The sequence below is a fragment of the Sylvia atricapilla genome, chromosome 7, assembly GCF_009819655.1.
Source record: "Sylvia atricapilla isolate bSylAtr1 chromosome 7, bSylAtr1.pri, whole genome shotgun sequence".
NCBI classification, from domain to species: Eukaryota; Metazoa; Chordata; class Aves; order Passeriformes; family Sylviidae; genus Sylvia; species Sylvia atricapilla.
In genome coordinates this window covers 1008196-1022076 of record NC_089146.1, presented here as the reverse complement: position 1 = coordinate 1022076, position 13881 = coordinate 1008196, and the positions used below count along the sequence as shown (strand labels likewise).

The window sequence follows — 13881 nt, the reverse complement described above, 5'->3', positions numbered from 1 at the left end:
AGCCTAGGAGGATGTTTAGCTAAAGACAAAAGTATTCTTGGCTGAAAAACAGGACTTTCAGCTCCTCTAACTCCCTCATGAAAGCCCTGGGCTTTTTCCAGGTCCACAGCAATCCGCTGGAGCCTGACTCTAGAAATCCCACAGTCTGGAATCTGTTGGTACATGGAGGAAAGAGGTCGGAGCCGTCTCACCCTCATGTCGAAATTCACAAGGACGCATCAACAACTTTATCTCCCTTTGCATCCCCCCCTTTGCCAGCCAGGGATAGTTATCCATCTGGGAAGCGATCATAAACAGCTATGATTTCCCTGTTCCCATTATCCCGGTGCTCCCTCCCCTAACCATGATAAAAAAGCCTCATCCTCGTGGTTGGTTTTAGATAGAGCTGTCATTGAGTCTGGGAATTTTTTTTTTTCCTTTTGCAGCTTCCGTGGTTCTGTTGCCAGGAGAATCTCCAGCGAGAACAAAAGCTGTTTTATTTTCTGGGATGGGACTCAGGGAGGAAAGGAGAAAAGGGGAAGGGCAGCGTTACCTCGTGGGTTTATGGGGTCTTGCTGCTGTGAGCAGCCAGGCAGCGTGGGAGGTGAGGACAGGGTTTCTAAAAGGTGACAAGGAAAAATGAAATGGGTGGTTTACTGGGAATGGTGGCTTAAAAGGAAGAATTTTGGTAAAAAAAAAAAAAAAAAAAAAAAAAAAAAAAAAAAAAAAAAAAAAAAAAAAAAAAAAAAAAAAAAAAAAAAAAAAGCTTGAAGAGGTATTTTTATTAGGTAAAAATACCTGATAAATTTTTATTGTTAAAAATAACCTAAAGAGGCTCCAAGAAAGCTGGAGAGGGGCTTTAAACAGAGGCTTGGAGAGACAGGACAAGGGAGAATGGCTTCCCACTGCCAGAAGGCAGAGATGGATGGGCTATTGGGAGGGAATTCCTCCCTGCGAGGGTGGGCAGGCCCTGGCACAGGGTGCCCAGAGAAGCTGTGGCTGCCCCTGGATCCCTGGAAGTGTCCCAGGCCAGGCTGGATGAAGCTTGTAGCAGCCTGGGTGGGGGAAGATGTCCCTGCCCATGGTAGGGGGTGGAATGGGCTTTAAGGTTCCTTCCTACCCAAACCACTCAAGAATTCTAGGATTTTGGTTATAACAAAGGACTTTGCCATGTGGAGTAGTCTTCCAGGAGGAGGGAGGTTGGTGCACAGCTCTGCAAAACCCATCCCTTCCCACAGAACAGGGTGAACAGCAGGTGGGGTTTGTACCCTGGCAGGCATGAGGGGTGTGATGGAGGCAGGATCTGTGGGAGGACACTGCAGGATTTATCCTGAGGAGCAGAGAAGGTACAAGACCTGTCCCTGTAGCTCTTTCACCTCTGCCCTCCACCTCTCTGCTGCCCTTTGTTTATTCACTCTCCCAACTGATGTCAGGCAGCCAAAGATATTAAAAGCCTCTCCGGAAGCTCTGTCCTTTGCTCTATGCACGTCCTCATCAGGCTTAAAAAACTAATCCCTGTTATTAGCAGGAAGTAGTTGTTACCTGGTCAGGTGCTCCTGTCACCTCACAAACCCCATCCAGGACTGATCACAGGTGATATCGGCCCCCCTTCCCGCAGCTTTCCTTCCCCTTTGGCACCAACACAACCCCAGATTTATGAACCATGGAATCACGGAGTGGTTTAGCTTGGAAAGGCAGCTTCAAGCTCATTCCAGCCCCTGCCATGGGCAGGGACACCTTCCACTATCCCAGGTTGCTCCAAGTCCCAGTGTCCAGCCTGGCCTGGGACACTTCCAGGGATCCAGGGGCAGCCACAGCTGCTCTGGGCACCCTGTGCCAGGGTCTCCCCACCCTCACAAGGAAGGATTTTTTCCCAATATCCCATCTAACCCTGCCCTCTGGCAAAAGTAGAGGCCAGGCTTGCCAAATTATGTACGGCATTTCTGCCTTCAAGCCATTGTGATGGATGGAATGGGAAAAAATCCTCCAGACTCCCAGCTACAAGAGGAAATCGGGTGGATGCCTGTGGAGACGGGTGTCGGAGGAGAAAACCCACCTTGCTTTAATTCCAGCCTGGCTGGAATAATGGAATTCCGAAAACGAAGCAGAAATAATCCATTTGGGGAGCCCGGCAGAGGGATGGCAGCGCTTTGTTTGCCAGCTCCAAACGCGGCGAGCCTCGTTTACGAGGCACTTCTGTGGGTAATTGGCTTTGAAGCAGGAATGTTATACCTACAGAATAAATCTTGTTGGAATTTATTGGCTTTATCCAGCTCCTAAACCCTGAGCACCTTTGGGCAAACACCTGGAAGTGCTGCCTGCGGCAGCAACGCTCCAGAGCCTCAAATCCTGCCTCAGGATGCAAACAAAGTAGCTGCTGCTTCCCAAGAAGGAGTCAATAACTTAGCTGTCATAGGAGAAGAGGGACATCAAACCCTGCCAGTTATCCCTCTCCTTCGTCATTAACCATCAGGGCTGTAATTAATTCACAGCAAGGGGAAGATTGGCCTGGGAAGAGCTCGCCCCAGGGAGTTTGCTGGAAGTGCTGGACTAACCAAGAGTTATTAAACGGACCTTGGCAGCCAAGCACGTGCTTCCCCAGCTCTGGAAAGCCATCCATAGCAGGATCCGGGCTGAGGGATTCACAGGATTCCTACCAGAACTGCAGGATCACAAAAAAAGCATGTAAGCAACCAGCTGCAATGAACACGGAGCTTCGTCCCACCGAGGGCCAGGGTGTTCTGATATCCCATGTGGAAGCGGATTTTGTCAGGTTCAGGATTGGGAACACTCCCTTCTGAAAGTTTTTGGGAGCTCACGGTTCATGGCTGAGCTGCTGCTGTGTCTGTGAGAGCATCCCTGCCCCTTGCAGGGGTTGGAATGAGATGGGCTTTTTAAACCATTCCATGATTCTGTGATTCCATGATCCTCCTGGTGAGGAGGATCCATGCTCCAGCCCGGGGGAGGGGATATCTACAAAGCAGATGCATGATTACAGCTGAAAGACCTGAAGGGAAGACAGCAGCTACTCATCCCTTCATTGTACAGAAACCTATCACAACATGGAGAAAATATTTACTATCACAATGGGGAGTAAAATAGAAGTGGATTTTTAATTGGAGTAATTTCCTGTACTTACATCCTAGTTAAGTTATATTTTAGTATTCTGTTAATATTAATTTCTGCATGGTTTAGTTTAAGTATTAAGTATTTAAGCATTTAGTGTAAATATTTAAGTTTTACCCTGTTGCTGAGTTTGGGGCTCATCAGACCCAGGATGTCCAGCCCCTGTCTGCAATTCCCAAGGCACCATCAGAACAAAAAAGGTGATATTTTTGTTCTCTTCCCCAAAAAAGCTGGCTACACTCACAGCGCCAACCCTGCTCCTAAGAACTGCTCAGGCCAACAATTTCCACCCAGATTTGTGCCTGAGAAACACCACAGAGGGGAACACACAGATAAATGAACTTTACCAGGAATTCCTGCAAGTCATAATCGCAGCACCCCAGAAAAGCCTGGCCCTCGATAGGGCATTTTGTCTGGGGCTAATTGCTCCCTGGTATCTCTTCCTTGCTTTGAGCTGCTCCCAGGCATTGCAAACTGCTGGGAAAACAGAGAGGGATGGATGCAGATGGAATGTTCATCCCTCCATCCCAGGCTCGGCAGCAGCAACGTGCCCAAGGCACATCCTGAGCGCTGGGAAAACTGCTCCCAGGATAAGCAACAGTTTTCACCCACAAATTGCTGATTTTTAATGGAGTTCAAGCACAGATTTGGCACTTGGGAATGTGTTTTTTTTTCCCAAGGGATCATGAGGATGCTGAGCTGGAACTGTAGGTTTTGTACATGTCCTCCAGCCCAATGGAAAAGACACTTTTGTCCCCAAAGCCACTCAAGGCGCCAGCCCAAGGAAAAATTTTGCACTTTCCAGTATCCAAAAGATGGGGAATCACACCAGAGATGGAAAAGAGGAGTAAACCAGCAACTCAAGTAGTGATTTTAATGAGATTTTTTGCAGGAGCAGAGGGACAGGAGCATCCCAGGCTTGGTGCCAAGGCACACATGGGGGCAGCACCCAGCCCAGCTGCATCCCAGGTACCATCCCAGTGTTTTCCACTGGCAAAACAGGATGGAAATGCCCCGTTGCAGTTAGAGAACTGGGTTATCCGGCTGCAGGGAGCTCGCCTTGGAGAAACCCCAAAGCTCCCAAAATAATGCCACAGAAAAGAGCTCCAAAGGAGTGCTTTGAAGTGGTTCTGTGTGGCTCCTTTTGGGAAGCCAGGAAAAGGCTCAGAGGAGGCTGGCAAGTCCCAGCTGAGCCCCGGGATGGGGTCTGGCCGTGCAAGGACTCGCAGCCACCCTGCCGCCGCCCCACTTTTGTCTCAGACTGGCCAAAACTCCGTCTCCTTCTGCCGCGCTGGGCGCAGGAGGAGCCAGCACCAGGAAGAGGAAATTTAATCATCGGATCCCGATTAAACCCAGGAAAAAACAAGGAAGGGGTGGGAAGAGCAGCAGCTCGAGTAGCCCAGACCCATCTGCTCCAGTATTTCTCACTCAGCTGCTTTTTTCCAATGGGAGATAGCCACTGTGGTGGTGTTGGTGGCCACCATCTCCAGGTGCACTTTGTATCCATCCATGTCCTGCTGAGTTGATGCTCCTGGTACCCCATTTCCTAACCCTGCATGCCAGCACAACCCCACGATGGGATGCTCCCTCCGCCCACGGGATTTCAAGGACCACAACCCCCCTTTTTCTGGGGTTGGGTGCTGTGGGAGGCTTGGAAGCCGCTCTCCGGCCGTGCTTAACACAAGAAACCAGAGTTTAGCGTTTTCCTCCGAGCTTCTCCTGCCTTTCCCGGCAGTTCCACCCGGGGATGAGCAACAGGGGCGGGATGAGCAACAGGGGCGGGATTTCTGCTGTACCAAGATTTCTCAGCTTCGCTTCCGTAACAAAAACGCCCCCCCGCCCTCCCCAAAAAGACCCAAAAAACAAAGGGAGGGAGGAAGGAAGGGGGGCACAAACCCTCAGCTGCCCAGCGCGCAAGGTTTGAGCACCCCTGAGCGCGACCACCCGGGCTGGGCGGCCGCGATTTGCACTGCCGCCCACTCCGCCATCCCCGGTTTTCCCCTTCTCCTTCCCCGTCCACACGTGTTTGACACGAGCATCTCCCCCTCCCGCTGCCCCGCCCCGCCCGGCCACGCCCCGGCCACGCCCCGGCCACGCCCCGTGACGTCAGCGCGGGCGGGCGCGCGCGGCCCGTGCCGGCGGAGGCGCGCCCGGGAGCGCGGCGGGGCCGGTCTCGGTGGTCCCGGGAGCGGAGCGGGCGCAGGTGAGAGCTGGGAGCCGGGCGAGCCCGGGGGCTGCCGGGGATGGGAGCGGCTCCCCGCGGGCTCCCGGGGCCGCCGGGGAAAAGTTTGTAGCGGCGGCGGCGGCGGGAGGGCGGCGGCGCTGGTGGTGGTGGTGGTGGTGGTGGTGGTGGTGGTGGTGGTGGTGGTGATGGTGATGGTGATGGTGATGGTGGAGGGTCGGGGCTGAGCCAGCGGCTGGGGAGAGTGTGAGAGTGAGAGTGTGAGAGTGTGGATGTTTGTGTGCGTGAGGCTCCGTGTGTCCCTTGTGTGACACCGTGTGTAAAGTGCCCTCCGCTCGGGTGTGTGAGTGTATGCAAGCGTCGTGTGTCTGTGTGTGACAGTGTGACACTGTGTGTGTGTGACTGTAAGTGTCCTCTGTGGGTCTGTAACTGTGTGCGTGCGTGCGTCCTGTTTGTGTCCGAGCGGGACTGTGTCGTGTGTCCTCGGTGTGCCACTTTGTGCGTGTGTCGTGAGTGGCTGCGCCTATGTCACACGTCCCCTGCGTGTGTCCCTGTGTGTGTGACTGTGTCCCTGTGTGTAGCATGTCCCCTGTGTGTGTGGCTGCGTTTTGCCCTCGGTGCCCGTGTCCCTTTGTCCCCGCTGCGATGCGGTGTGTCCGGGTGTAACTGTGGCCGTGACACGCGTGCCTCCGCGGCTCCGCTCCCTGGCAGGTGCCCTCCGTGGGTGTGCACACCCCTTGTGCCCCCGCTGGCACTGCCACCAGGGGATGGGGACAATGGGTACCGGCTCCCAGGGTTGTCACCCCGCCGGTGTCACCGGACTCAGCGGGGGCGGAGGGGCTGGGCTGGCTCCTCTTCCTTATCGGCCGCAGCTGGGACGCTCCGGGGAATTCGGGGCTGTTTCGGGCAGCATTCCACTGGCTGTGCCTGGCATTCGTTTTGCAGGAGGATTTTCCCAGCTGAGGCTCGCCGAGGGGTCGCTGACCTCGTTGCTCCTTGCTGGCTGCCCGGGGGGATGCTTTGGCAGCGAGGGATGCTGCGCAGGGCTTGGTTTTCCAGCTGTCGCTCCCGGGACACTGTTTGGGTGGGAGAGGTGGAGTAGTGCAGGTGTGTGATGTGCTGCAGGCTCGGGGCTCCCAGGAATATCGATTGTTTGGAATTCCCGGCTGTTAAGGAGTTACTGAGACTCGGCATAACTTTGGTGCAAAGGGCGACAGCGGTGACAGCGAGGTTGTTCTGTTCCCAAATTAAAGCACGTGGCGTCAAAGCCCCAGAACCCAGAGGAGTTGTGGGATCGGGCGGATGCACATTCCTAGCCAAGCATCCCTGGCTCTGGAATGCCTGTCGCTGCCTTTGCCCCCCCCCTCACTCCCATCCTGTCCTTGCTGGCTGATGCTCCCTGAGATTTGCAATGGTTAAGTTTTGGCTGTTAATTAATATATGCATTACAAGTTAATAATTAAGTTATGCTGAACAGAGCAGCAGCTTGGGTAGGAGTTGGAGTTGGGGGCGTGTTGTGTTGACAGCCCTGTCTGAATGCTGAGACTCTGGAATAAGGATCCATCCTTGATATCCTTGTGCGTAACTGCAGCAGCGAGATGCTTCAATTTGCCTTAAAGTGAAAAAAAAAAAAATTTCTTGATAATGAGAACAGTATCCTCATGGGATAAGTTGTAGGTCTGACAGGGGTCAGTGGTGGGTTTGCCAATTGGGTTAATGCTTGATGCCTTCAGAGAGCTTTTCCAATGTAAATAATTCCAGGATCCTTGGAACAGTTGCATCTCCTCCTGGCTCTTGCTCCTGCACAGCTGTGTTGGTACCAGACCCTGCAGAGGGGACAGCATCTCTGGTGGCAGCTCTCCTCTCCTGTTGTGCTTTGCCCTTTCCTCCTTTTCCCCTGGAGCAGCTTGCCCTGATGAGCTGGGTCTGCCCCATCTCTGGAATGTCGGACGGGGCTCGCAGCAGCCCTGGTCTGGTGGAAAGTGTCTCTGCCCATGAGGTGAACTTTGAGGTCCCTATTAACCCAAACCATCCATGATTCCCTCGGCTTTCCAGGCTCTCCATGTTCTTCCCAAAGAGAGCTTTTTACCCCCCTGGTCACTCCCAGCAAAAGAATTCCCTTTTTTCTCATGATCCCCCATCCCACGGACCCATAGCCTCCACTGGGCGCGTCCCCTCCTGGCTGGGGAATTCTGCGGGCAGAGATGCCAGCTTTCCGTGGATATGCATTTCCAAAATAACCCCGTTTGGGCCGTGGAATAGAATGTGCCTTTCAAAAATAGCAGCTTCGTTACTTTTAATCAGCCAAAGCCGGAGCAGTGTGGAGCGATTGCAGCCGCCGCTCGCCTCGGCGCTCGACATCCTAATTATGTTTGCCTTTTAATGAGAGGAAAACTATTTGCCAAGCTAAAATATTTATTTTAGCCTGGTGGGGTTGCTCTCAAGAGCTTGTGTGGATGGTAAGGAGGTGGTTTAGCGCTGTATGGAGGTTTTTTTGGGTTGTTTTTTTTTTAATGGGAAAAGCATTTAAATATGGCAAGAGGCTTTTTCGTGGCCGGGGCTGTCTGTGTGGAGGGAGCTGGCAGCTGGAGAGGTCAGGATGTGCAGGGGAATTTGCATCCTCCTCAGTCTCCTTATTTCCAAGTGGTCTGAGAGTTGTGTTGCCTCCTGGCTCCGTGGGTGGATTTCTGCCGGCAGCTGGCACCGGAGTGAATGCAAATAACCTCACCTTGGAGCCTCTTGGCCTCGGGTTTGGCACCTGCCTTTTCTTTCCTGCCCAGAATTTCGTCCTGAAAGCACCTGAGCTTTGTGGGCTGGCCCAGAAGCTCCCCAGGAGATGGTGAGGAGGTAGGATGGGTTTTTATAGGGTCATGGAATTTCCTGAATTGGGAGGAACCCACAAGGATTGTCCAGTCCAACCCCTGGCCCTGCACAGACACCCCAACAATCCCACCTTGGACATCCCTGGCAGTGCTGTCCAAACCCTTCTGGAGCTCTGGCAGCCTCGGGGCCGTGCCCATTCCCTGGGAGCCTGGGCAATGCCCAGCACACTCTGGGGAAAGAACCTTTCCCTGATCTCCAGCCTGACCCTGCCCTGGCACAGCTCCCACTGTTTCCTCGGGTGCTGTCCCTGGCCACAGAGAGCACGGGATGACAACACCCAGGAAAGTTTTGTATCCAAATGTTGACTTCCCCAGTGACCAGTGGTGACTCAGCTTTGAAAGAAGGGGATCAACCCACTGGGAAATGTATTAACTGGGATGTCTTGACTGGAGCCCCTCAGCTCTGGAGCCAGGCTGGGAGAGCTGGGAATGTTCACCTGGAGAAAAAAAGGCTCCAGGGAGAGCTGAGAGTCCCTTCCAGCACCTACAGGGGCTCCAGGAGAGCTGGAGAGGGACTTGGAACGAGGGATGGAGGAAAAGGACACAGGGAATGGTTTCCCACTGCCAGAAGGCAGGGCTGGATAGGATATTGGGAAGGAATTGTTCCCTGAGAGGGTGGGCAGGCCCTGGCACAGGGTTCCCAGAGCAGCTGTGGCTGCCCCTGGATCCCTGGAAGTGCCCAAGGCCGGGCTGGATGGGGCTTGGAGCAACCTGGACTAGTGGAAAGTGTCCATGCCCATTGAAAGGGGATGGAACAGGATGAGCTTTGAGGTTCCTTCCAGCCCAAACCAATCTGGGATTCTCTGATGGCTGCAGCAAGATGTTCCTCGAGAGCAGGGTGTGGGTGCTGCTGGGGTTCCCTGCCCTCTGGACAATGCCCTGCCAGGATGCTGGAGGCATTTCCATTGCCAGCACCAGCTCAGGACCCATCTCAAGCCGCTCCCCAAAATTTGCAGAGTGGGATTTAAAAGCACAGAATGCATCTCTCAGTGGGAGCTGAACAGGGGCTCTTACCCCTGGGCTCTCTCCTGGCCAACAATCCCTGCCTTAGCACTGCCCAGGGCTTGGGCACAGGGCTGGCATTGTCTGGGGGCCTCGGCAGCACCGTGCCAGCCTTGGCTGGGGCAGGGAGCACGTGGCTCTGCCGGCCCTGGCACAGGAAAAGTCCCGCTGGTGGGACTTGGAAGCAGAGGCTGGAGGGGCAGGAGCAACCCTGGGCTGCTCCTGGTGGAAATGGTGGGGCTGAGTCCTGCCCCTGAAGGAGCTGAAGGGTTGGTGTCACCAACCTGTGGGAACACCAGGGCAGCTCTGCTGGTAGTTGTGAGGCTGCAGGGTTTATTACGTTCAGAAGGATTTGCAGCCCCAGCTGGCTTTGTGGCCACAAATAATGTTTGGGGTTTTGGGAAGGGAAAAAGGAGAAGGCTCTTGCAGGACCCACAGCTTTGGCACGTGCTTGTCCTGACAAGTCCCTTTGCTTCCCAAACACAGTGGAGGGACTTGCTCCCAGCAGCTCAGATCTGGTTTTTAGTGCTCAAGTGATGCCCCAGATCCATTAACACCACAACCATCCACACCCAGGGATAATTTTTGAGGGTACCTGTGGCATCTCCCCCATCTTGTGCCCCCTCCTTGCAGCCTGGGGTCCCTAATTTCTCCTGGTAGTCCTGGAAGTGATTTCTGCGTATTTGTTTCTGTGGGCTCCTAAAGAGAGGTGTGGGAGTATGGCTAGGGATGTGTGTGAATGGCTCACAGCAGCAGGGAATGCAGGAGCACATTAAATCCCTCTATGGCCTCGGGGGGTGCTGTGGGTCCGGGTGTTTCCCGGGGTAAAGTCAGCTTTTCCTGGATCAAAGAGCGGACCATAAAACTTCCAACTCTTTCATTGTGTGTCTGAATTCTCTTTTTGCCCCTCTGCTGAGAATTTTGGGTGGGTTGCACGATTTTGGGAGGAGCCCCCTCCGTGTGCCACGAGCAGCATTTCCTGGCTTCAATCCCGTTTTTGGGTGGCCAAGCTGCTGCCCTTCCACTGGGAACCCTGTGAGTGGTACCCCTCACAGGATATTTCTATTTTTAACCTGTTGATTCCATGTGGATTTGTGCAAAGGGTTATTTTTGGTGCCGGGAGGCAGCCATTTCCCTTCCCAGCTGGCATATTAATGGCAGAGTCGTGCTCTTATTCCCCAGCTCCTGGAGCTAAAGAAGTATTCCTGCTTTTTCTTACCTGGGTGGGTGTTCCAGCTCCAGAGGTTGTGTCAAATCCAGCTGTGGGAAGATGGCACGTCCCATCTCCTCTTTGTAGGATCATCACAGAATTCAAAATTGATTTGGGCTGGAAGGGACCTCAAAGCTCATTCCATTCCAGCCCCTTCCAATGGGCAGGGGCACCTCCCACTGTCCCAGTGGCTCCAAGCCCCAGTGTCCAGCCTGGCCTTGGGCACTTCCAGGGATCCAGGGGCAGCCACAGCTTCTCTGGGCACCCTGTGCCAGGGCCTGCCCACCCTCACAGGGAGGAATTCCTGCCTAATACCCAATTTCTTTCAGTTTGAGAGAACAACTTTGTAGCCTCAAACGTCTGTATATAAAAAATACAAAGGTGGAAGGTGGCCCAGCCACTTGTTTTGTCGTCGCTCTGGTGTTTCTTCCAGATGAAATGGCTTCAAAATGAAAGAGAGTAGGTTTAGATGGGATATTGGGCAGGAATTGTTCCCTGTGAGGGCGGGCAGGCCCTGGCACAGGGTGCCCAGAGAAGCTGTGGCTGCCCCTGGATCCCTGGAGTGTCCAAGGCCAGGTTGAACACTGGGGCTTGGAGCAGCCTGGGGCAGTGGGAGGTGTCCCTGGAATGGCAGGGGATGGAATAGGATGAGCTTTAAGGTCCCTTCTAACCCAGACCATTCTGGGATTGGGTGATTTTTCATCATCGGGATGCTTTTGTGTAAATTGGAGGGATGGTGATGCACATCTGGCTTGCAGTCCTGTTAAATGATGGGGAAAGCTTTAATAATAATGATGATGATGATTGTGTGAAAACCTTTCCTTCTCGCTGTTCTCTGCATTCTCTGGAGTTGCTTCCTCTCCTGCCCCATGAGAGGGTCCCTCTGGGGACCATCCCACCATTTCCAAGAAGGGAAATCACTGCCACGGAGTGAAACCAGATGCTTTCTAGCTGACTCCAGAATATTTTGCCCCAGCAAAGACTCCTGGCTGTGGTGTGGGATCGTGATGAGCCTTGCTCATCCCGTGCTGCACAAGCTCCATGCTTCCCTCTCTCGGGGGGTAAATCCAGCTGCCACCTTTCTCCTGCCATGCCTGGACACTCTTGCTGGGATAAAGAGCTTTAGGTCATCCCTATAAAGTGTTCCAGGGCGTTTTGGGGGAGGCAGGGTCGGCGTGGTGTGTGGCCTTGTTTGAACAACACCGGCTGTTTCCTTAGGAACAGTGGAAAAAGGCTTTTTTGGAATGGAACAATGGGGCAGCACTGGCTGGGTGAATGCAGAGGAGCAGGGGAGGAGGTGTTTTATGGGCACTGATGCTGGAAGCAATGATCCTAAAGGTCTTTTTCACCCTAAGTTTGGAATCTGGGATAAGTCCAAGAGCAGGCTTGGTTGGACTTCTTAGTGTGTCTGGGTCTGGGTGCAGCATCCATCATTTTGCTCGGCATGGTGGGGGAAGATGCTCAAGTTATCCAGCTAAAAACACCTCCACAAAGTAAAGTGTTGCGAAAGGGAGCAGAAAAAAAAAAAAAAAAAAGGCAGGAATTGGAAGAACGGATGCAGTGGTCACACAGGGAGTTCAGCCCAAAGTCTCCCAAGTCTCACACACCTCTGGGACTGAGAGCGTTCCAACCCAGGTCGTGTCATTGTGGGAGATGTTAAATCCCTAATTCCTGCCTCATTCCCTGCTGCTGCTCTGCCGTCTTGGCTCACATCCGTTCCCAGAGTGGCTGCTGGGTCCCCCGATGCTGAGGCTGCCACGGCTAAAATTAAACAAAGAGAAACTTCCCATTTTTTTGTGAGCGCTCCAGCTTCCGGAAAATGGCAGCGCGCTGGAGGCAGGCAAACAAAACAAGGCGTCCCCGGCCAGAAAAAAAACAACAAACCCCTCCTCACCTCAGAGGCATTTCCTTGCTTTCTTTCCCCCCTCTCCAGCCTCTCTCCCTCCCCATCCTGGCTGCTCCATTGGAAACCTGCCATCAGATTAGGGCTCCCGGGGTGGGGTTGCTCTGGGAAGCGTCTCCCAGGCGGTAGTCTGCATGGAAAGCCCAGCTTGGGAATCGCCCTGCTCTCTCCCCCAAATCCCCTCCGTTCTTATTTTGCCAAAAAACATCCTCAGTGGGGTTTTTTTGGGTGTGTGTGGCTGCCGCTTTGGGGCAGGTGGAGCTGTTGGGATCCGGAGGGAAGTGCAGGGAATAGTTCCCAGTGGGCTTGGGAGCAACTGGTACTTGCAAAGGATAAGGTTTGGGGGTAGGAAAAATAGGAGGAGATGCTTGAGTGCATCCTGAAAAAGAGATCTGTGAGTCCGTCCCACAAAAGCAGGACCTGTGTGAGTGTATCCTGCAAAAAAGGAGGAGGAGGTAAGGGTGCATCCCAGAGAAAGGAGGGGATGAGGAATGCCTCTCACCAAGAAAGGAGGAGGAGATGCGAGAGTACATCCCAGAAAAAAAAAAAAAAAAGGCAGGAGGAGCGGATGTGTGGGTAGATCCTGGATAAAAAGAGATGTGCAAGTGTATCCCACAGAAGGAGAAAGGGATGCGTGGGGGCCTCCTGGAAAAAAGAGGAGCTGTGCCAGTGTATCCCGCAAAAAAAAAAAAGAGAATGAGGAGATGGGTGGTTCCTCCCTCAAAAAGAGGAGATTAGAGTAAATCCCACAAAAAAAAAAAAAAAAAAAAAAAAAAAGGGAGAAAATGCATCCCAGAAAAAGAAAGATGGGATGCCCAAGTGCATCCCACAAAAAGAGAGGAGGAGAAGGGAGGGATGCATCCCCCAGCTTGTCTTCCCTTGCTCCAGCTCCTCCTTCCCTGTGGATGCTGTTGGCTGCAGGTTCCTTGGACAGAGCCTCCCCATGAGTGGTACTTCTGCAGGGATGCATCCTGTGATTGCTCAGACGGGACAAGTGGGATTTTTGGAGACAGGGGAGGAAAACCTGGCATCACTGGCACTGAGATGGGTTATTTTGTGGGGGTTTTGATTTTTTTTTTTTTTTTTTTAAATACCTGCCTCCCAGAAAGCATCTCCTTTCCAGCAGCTGAGCTTCTCAGGGAGAGAGATCACAAAACAAGGCTTTCCTCGGGTCTTTGGAAGTGTTTTCCTTGCTTTTCTGGGAATGGACCACGAACAAAGTATTTTCTGGCCCTGGGGGGTGGCAATTACCTCCTCAGCAAAAGCAGAGCTGCCAGTGCTGGCCTTGGCCAGCTCATCATTCCAAGGGCTGCCTGGGAAGGATGCTCTGGGATGGGGACATCAGCGTGGTGTCTCTTCTCCTCTGCCTGGCTCATCACATCCTGCTCAGCCTGGAAAACAGGTGAAGTTTTGGGAGGTTTGGGGTTGTTTTTTTCACTGAGAGTTGTTGGAGTCAGCAAATGCTGCAGAGAAACAGCTCGGTGCCGTCAGTGCTTCCAAGTAATTTTCCCCATCTCTCCTGCTGCTCCCGAGCTGTGGCCCCTGCTCCCCAGGGAGAGCTGCCTGAAAGTTAATCGCTGCTGAAAAATGCTTTAAT

At 53.2% G+C, this 13881-nt stretch overlaps 1 protein-coding gene and 1 long non-coding RNA gene across 2 annotated transcripts in view; one reads left to right on the top strand and one right to left on the bottom strand.

Moving 5' to 3' along the window:
* Positions 1–660: 660 nt before the first annotated feature.
* LOC136363284 (uncharacterized) lies at positions 661–13066 on the bottom strand. Its single transcript, XR_010743963.1, has 2 exons — positions 13035–13066; positions 661–745 (listed from the first exon to the last, which is right to left on the bottom strand). It is a non-coding gene; the product is annotated as an uncharacterized lncRNA (long non-coding RNA).
* SH3BP4 (SH3 domain binding protein 4) overlaps positions 5244–13881 on the top strand; it is a 33999-nt gene continuing 25361 nt past the window's right edge. Inside the window, exon 1 of the mRNA XM_066322353.1 lies at positions 5244–5308. The gene's annotated coding sequence lies outside the window, so the exon portion shown is untranslated. The remainder of the gene's footprint in view (positions 5309–13881) is intronic.